General features: G+C 40.4%; 1 pseudogene; it reads left to right on the top strand.

The window, feature by feature from the left end:
* Positions 1-1998: 1998 nt before the first annotated feature.
* On the top strand, positions 1999-3866 carry LOC137237069 (dedicator of cytokinesis protein 7 pseudogene; annotated as a pseudogene).
* The last annotated feature ends 3756 nt before the right edge of the window (positions 3867-7622 follow it).

The following is a 7622-nucleotide window of genomic DNA, read 5'->3' as shown; positions in this document are numbered from 1 at the left end:
TCAGTTTGATTTGAGTTGTCAAGCAGTTTCAATTAAGACGATTTCTAGCGAGAAATAGCAGTATTATTTTGAATAATAGAGTTTCATTGAGCTATCAATCAGTGTGGTTATTAAGCAAGCTATTCGTTGCACAGTTTGAGTGTTATTGTGAAGTACTTTAATAAAGGCCATTTTGCATTATTACAAATTTAAGTTATTTATTCAACAGTTTAGTGATTTGAACTTAGCATTGGATTGCAAATAAGGGGATTTGCAAGTAAAATTCGTAACAATATATATATTTTTTTCGAAAATTATGATTATATAGCTTTTTGTACCGTTTATGAGCGTGTAGTGTACCTTTGGGAAAAACCGGTATATGTTACCTCTGTTTATATGGATAATTTGGAACTTTTTCTTTTCTCTATCAAATATGGTTACATTTACACGATTTACTTGTTTTACGACATATGGACCCTTGTAAATGCTTTCATGTTTATCATGTGGTTCTTTTTGGATTAGAACCATATTATTTACTTCAATCATACTTGCTATCGAATTCTGTAATCGATTTTGTGTTATGTAAAAATGTGATGTACTTTAAATATATATCCCAATCAGAATTTGTATCATTAAGGTATGTTCGGGTATTCATTAAATGCCCGATGGTTTCGTTCAATTGTTCGCAACAGTTTCGTGATGGTACGCCGTTGAGAAGTCTTGTTTAATATTTAAGAATTCTATAAGCAAATATCTCATTCTTATACTCGGTTCCTAGGTCTGACCTGATGGAATTTATTGTACCATATGTCAAGATAAAACTTTCAAAAATTGCTAAAGCAATGCTTAGTTTTAAAATTTTGTTTCCGCATTGTTTTATATTTGAAGTTGACTGTATTTGAAAACTAAACCATCTTTTGGCCATTCGACTTTTTTTAATTTTGGGCGGTGCTTTGCGCTCCAAAGGATAGACCTCCCTCACCTGTGGATACTCGTGATACAACACATAGAGGTTCCACCTTACCCGATCCTGGATCAGGTCATCCTATATCAAATCTATACCGGTCGCAGTGCGCATATTCATCTGAATGGCGCGCTCTGTCCGTTTTCAATAGATGGCTTCTATGAATTATAGGAATCGAACTGGAAACCAGTCCTCGCTATATTCGCCTGGGATCTCCGACAGGAAAAGTCAGAAATCATCACTTTATATTTCATTTTTATAAATATATTTACAACTAAAACAAGCTACGAACTCCTTAAAGTCCACCAACCCGCAACCGGATCCCAGTGCAAATGGGAAACGAGCCGAAACCCCCCGATCAGGGCCGATCCACTGCCGCCCGGACCGTCAACTATAAGGCGGGAGGTGTCAGTGGACCCGCTAATGGTCGGAAGAGGCCCGGGGTACTAACTAGGCGGTAATTTAGGCCGCCCGGTTGGGAACTGCGTACTGTTTTTCTCCGCCATCGGCGGCGCTTTCTGATCCACCACCCTTGTTGTTGTTGTAGCGATAAGGTTGCTCCCCGAAGGCTTTGGGGAGTGTTATCGATGTGATGGTCCTTTGCCGGGTACAGATCCGGTACGCTCCGATAACACAGCACCATTAAGGTGCTAGCCCGACCATCTCGGGAACAATTTATATGGCCACATTAAACCTTCAGGCCATCCCTCCTTCCCCACCCCCAAGTTCCATGAGGAGCTTGGGGTCACCAGAGCCTCGTCTGTTAGTGAAACGGGATTCGCCGCGGATAGGTGAGGTTGACAATTGGGTTTGGAGAAGCTATATATTGCGCTGGCAACCTGAAGGGTTGCGCTACACAGCCCTTTGAATCTTGTATTTTAGTCGCCTCTTACGACAGGCATACCTACTGCGGGTATATTCTGACCCCCTAACCCGCTGGGGGAGACACCTGTGGATACTCGTGATACAACACGTAGAGGTTCAACCTTACCCGATCCTGGATCAGGTCTTCCCCTATCAAATCTATACCGGACGCAATGCGCGTATCTATCAGAATGACGCGCACCGCCTATTCTCAAAAGGTTGCTTCTATGAATTGTAGGAATGGGACTGGAAACCAGTCCTCGTTATATTCGACTGAGATCTCCGGCAGGTAAATTCCGAAATCTATTCGTCGGGAAATGTATTTTGTAGTCCAAAACAAAAATCAAACTACGAACCTTCACGAGAACCACATGAATTATCCAAGTCCAACCGCAGCCTCACATGTACCATCTACTACAGACTGAGGGCGTCACAATACAAGTTAAACCTCCACAAACTTAACCGATCGACCCGTATATCATATTCAAGCTTAACGTACGAATTCGTGGAGCAACGCAAGATGTCAGTAGTTAAAATTTGAAAAACAAATTAAGGTGCACGTACATATGTATGTGTACCCAAGTTCTTAAGAGGTTGATGGTCGGATATGAACCAGCGACCTGTGGATACAGATATTATTTGATCGATCCCCGTCGCCGTGCGTATGTCCGTAAGTATGGCGCGCACTGTCCGCTCCCAGTACGTCATTTCCACCGGCTATACGCTCGCAAGCATCGGCGTCTTCATATTTACTGATGCGGCAAAATTTTGAAATCAGAAACAACTTTGCCCGCGTCAAAATGCAAACGACCATGTCTCTCAGCTCGCTAGTGGATACCCGCTCAGCATTTAGCGAACAATCCTTACGTCGATGAAGATCTTCAGGGAACCTCATTTCCTGAAACAAGTACAAGATTTGCTCGTCAATCACATGACACTCTCTGACACAGTAAGACGAAAGAATATCAAGAGGATCCAGAGATGTTGTTAGATCTTATGCATCGTATAGCTAAAGTTCCTACTTGGTTCGAAAATATGGCAAAGAAACATCGTGAACGCGCCAAGCATAACGAGGCAGCAATGTGTTATGTACACCCAGCCGCATTGGTAGCAGAATATCTTAGTATGCTCGAATCACAGCCGCACGCACCGGTTGGAGCTGTTAGCTCTCAACGTGTTACCCCCAATTCTTTAATAGAATCAGCTATATCGGATGATGTGCTAAATCCTGGTGAAGATGGCATCTGTTTGGGCAATCATTTTACTGAGAGTGGTTTGAAGGCCTTGTTGGAAGAGGCATCAAATTCATTTCAGAAAGCTGGTATGTATGAGGCAATGAATGAAGGTTACAAAATACTCACACCAATTTGTGAAGCGTTGGGTAATACATGTTAACCGCAAGAGGCCTTCAATCGCATTGCACAGCTGCAGGGTAAAAAGGTGTTCGGTACATATTTTCGTGTAGGCTTCTATGACACCAAATTTGGTGATTTGGATCAACAAGAATTTATTTATAATGAGCCAACGTTGACGAAGCTACAAGAGATTTTCAGCCATTTGCAGAACCTTTATGCCAATCGTTTCGGTCCAGACTCTGTACATATTATTAAAGATTCGAACTCTGTCGATGTAAACTCAGTGAGTCCCGAAAAAGCCGATATACAGATAACCTACGTGGAACCCTATTACGAAACTTATGAACTGCGTCATCGTGGAACACATTTTGGTGCGCAATTGCAATGTAAAACGTTTCATATTCGCCACACTATTTACCAAATCTGGCAAAGAACACGGTGATCTATATGAACAATGCAAACGTAAAACCATACTTACCACAGCAAATCATTTCCCATATATAAAAACGCGTATTCAAGTCAAAGCGCGCCAACAAGTCATACTCGAACCGATTGAAGTAGATATAGAGGATATTCAAAAGAAAACAATCGAAGTGGCAGCTGCTACTAATCAGCACCCAGTTGACCCCGTTATAATTTGGACAGGCGCCTTAGCATTGGTATCGGCTACTTCCGCGGAACCATTGTACACCTTAAAACCATAAATAGGCCAAAGTCGCGTATAGAAATGTTGAGGCCCGAAAATATACATCAACTCAGTGTTTGTAAAACAAATCCGCCAATGCAAACATTTTCACCAATGGTAATCTTTGGCGTACAAATGTCTCAAGCTTTTCATTACAATCATATTCTTTATCGTCACTGCAATACATCGGACGATGTCCGTATGTTATAATCCATGGACGTTGTGCACAATTCTCTGGTTTGTTAGCTTCGCGTAAATCATTCTCGAGCCATTGAAACTATTTGGTAAGAAATTTAATGCCTCTATTACCGTTTACAACTCAACTCTGGGTTGAAAATTCGCAATTTGGTATTACAGATTACAACTCAACCTGTCAAAAAAAAAATGTCGGTTGAGTTTACCGTTTACAACCTTGTGTTGGTGTAGTTGTCAAAGACGTCAAAATCTTACAACTGATTACTAGCAGTTGTCTCATACAATTTTGCAGTTGTTTTGAAAAAATGTTACGTTTTAGAAGACGGTTCACCACCTAATTTTTAACAAAAATTTTGAAAGTTGGTATCAAAAGACACGTTTCGACCACCGATTTAAGAATCCGAAAACAAAAATTAAAAATTAAGTTTCTGTCATTACATTTCGGTTCAAATTTTCATGTGGTTGTATTTTGCCAGATTTTTTGTACACACTAATGCAGAAAGGCGTTGGACCCACCCATGGTTATTTTTACAAATCGCGGCCAAGGGCCGCCAACGCAGAAAGATGTTCTGTGCAAAAAAACTGTGGATCGGGGCTCATATTTCGGACCCTCGGGCCATTTTGTAAATATTTTTCGACCGAAATAAAATCTTCATATTCCGCTTTCGAATCCTAAGAACGGAGATCGAAACGCGTCTTTTGATACCACCCCTTTGATAAGAGTTAGATGGTGCACGGGTTCATAAAACGTTACCAAAAAAAATTTAAAGCCGGTAGTTGAAACCTTTTTTAATCATTTATAGAAAAAACAACGTTTACACGAAGGATTACATAGAATAACTTTTTCACTTTATGGAGCGACATTCCGAAGTTGGACGAGGCTGGCAGCAGTTGGGATGCAGCCAATTTAGGTGAAATTATGCGAACGTGAGTCCCATTGATACTAATAACCACTTCTGGGAATCCTGTTTTAGAGTAAAATACAATTTTTGCTGTTTTGGTTTTAATCCACTTCGCACAAATATGCTCCTCAATAATATCTAAAACCAGTCCAACACCAAAATCATTTCCACAGCATTTTTGATAGCTGCCATCAGCAAGGAATCTGAGTGTGGTGCATAATTTTAAAATACGTGTAAAGCCTTCCATACGGAAATGGTCTTTAATTGCGTTTAGTAATGAGCAAAATGCTTCCTTTCAAATCTGCAAAGTAACTTCATTTGAAGCTCATCATTTGCCAATTGAAAATTTTCTTACTTGGTGCTAGGTAGTTCCAAGGGATTGGAATGATAACGCGAAAGTTTTCGTATTCGCGACATGTCAATCACCAAAATTTTCGCCATTATAAAATATATTTCATATCATATATCTTTTAATAATAAAATCACTTTTGCAAATGCTTAAATTTCCGCCACAAATTGATCAGCTGTTCATTTATCTGTCAAATCATCACTTTCCTAGTTTGGCAACACCAATTCAACTTCAACTGAAATAAGTTGTAATTCGTAATACCAAACAGGAGTTCAGTTGTTTTAATTACAACCGAACTAAGTTGAGTTGTATACCGTAATAGGGGCATAAGACCATAAAGCGAAAAACCTGAAAAGAAAAAGAGAAATTAATTAATAAAACGATAACCTAATCTACAACAAGAATACTCACCACCGCGTGTTGTAAATGACATAAATGACATTTTTTCCATTCAGGAAGTGAAAAAGCGAAGCAAATGTCAAAATGTCTACACTACTTTACTTCTGACAGTCAATGCATTGCAATACAGTTAGGCCTCATGCGCTGCTCATTTCGCGCACTACATATCTCTATCAATCATTCATTTGATCGAGATTTAAAATACTTAATATATTATCGACAAAACACATCACAAATTATGTAGTACAAGATTCAGCGACATCGACTGACAAAACTCGAATTATAAATGTACTAATTGGGCTAAAGCACCATCCACATTGAATGCATGAGTGCTAAATCAGTTTTTTTCGTTTCGTATTTTCTTAGTGCCTGTAATCTTTTATCTCTATTAGCTTTCCTTTCTTTTTTTGCGAAAATACATTGGACATATTTTTTTTTTACGCCACCCAAACAACAGTCCGCCAACCTCAATTTGGTCATGATGTTTGAATATTTTTTTTCGAGTCGCTGGATATTCTGGTGACGATATGATTTCTTTGGGGGTATTATTATTGATTCAACTGTAGTTTGAGGCAGATCATGGATGTGCGTTAGGGTTCTGGTGTCCTCGCTATGGGTTAGTGAGTGAATTGTGGAATAATTTTTTCAAATAATATAAGACGTTTCGACCCTTCGTTTCACGTTCGGTATGTTTGGTGTCTGATGGGGAGGGGTTATTTGGGATATTAAATTTCATCTTCCTTGTCGTTGGACGGGACTAGTACCAATTTCGCAATTGGTCTGGTAATTTGTCCCTTGATGGTATTGACTTCAACAACACGTACACGCTTATCAGAGCCTGGGTGTACGTTGACGATTCTTCACTCGTTGGGTTGGAGGTTGTCCTCCTTTATGACGACTAGGTCCCCGGGTTTTAAGTTTGATTGTATCGTTTCTGGATCTCGGTGAGATATTTCGATTTCCATCTTTTGCAAAATGTTTGGTGTAGGGCCTTCATTTTTTGCCATCGATTGACTATTGAGGCAGGATTCTCATTACAATCAATTTGGGGTAGAGCTAACACATGCGCACCCACAAGAAAGTGGCCTGGAGTAAGCGGCTCCAGTTCGGAAGGTTCGTTAGATGAGGGACTGAGGGGTCTTGAGTTGAGGCATGCCTCAATTCGGTATAAGAGAGTCGTATACTCTTCAAATGTATATTTATGATCGGACGCGATCTTTTTATAATGGGTTTTAAAACTTTTTACCCCTGCTTCCCACAAGCCTCCCATGTGAGGAGCACTCGGGGGTATGAAATACCATGCGAGAGCTTGATGGCTATATTTGTTCATTGTATCCGCAGAAAGGCCTTGAACTCGGATCGTAAAGACCGCGAAGCTTCGACAAAGTTAGTACCATTGTCGGAGTAGACGTTTTTTGGGCATCCTCGTCTAGACACAAATCTGGCGAAGGCAGCAAGGAAAGACCCAGTACTAAGATCGTTTGTCGCTTCAAGATGAATCGCTTTCATCGAAAAGCAGACGAACAGACAGTTATATCCCTTTAAGGTCCGACACCCTCGGTAAGACTTGATGTCGAATGGTCCTGCGAAATCTACCCCTGTGTTTGAGAAGCCCTAGTAAAGATGGTGCGCTCCTTTAGGAGGATTCCCATAAGTTGAGTTTGCGCCCGCTTCTTGTGAATAATGCAGACTTTACAGTTGTGGATGACATACTTAATCATGTTTTTAACCTGCGGAATCCAGTCATGAGTGCGAATAAAATGCAGCCTTAGTGTATAGAATGATAATGGGGTGACGCTCATTGTAGGACATGTCTTTGGATGCGTTGACCAGCCCACCAGTTCTGATTATACCTTCAGTATCGATGAATGGGTTAAAGGGTAAAATCTCACTCTTCCCATGAATTAGTTTCCCTGACTTCAAATTTGCG

The sequence above is a fragment of the Eurosta solidaginis genome, chromosome 1, assembly GCF_040869045.1.
Source record: "Eurosta solidaginis isolate ZX-2024a chromosome 1, ASM4086904v1, whole genome shotgun sequence".
NCBI lineage: Eukaryota > Metazoa > Arthropoda > Insecta > Diptera > Tephritidae > Eurosta > Eurosta solidaginis.
This window is presented reverse-complemented; position numbering and strand designations above follow the sequence as displayed.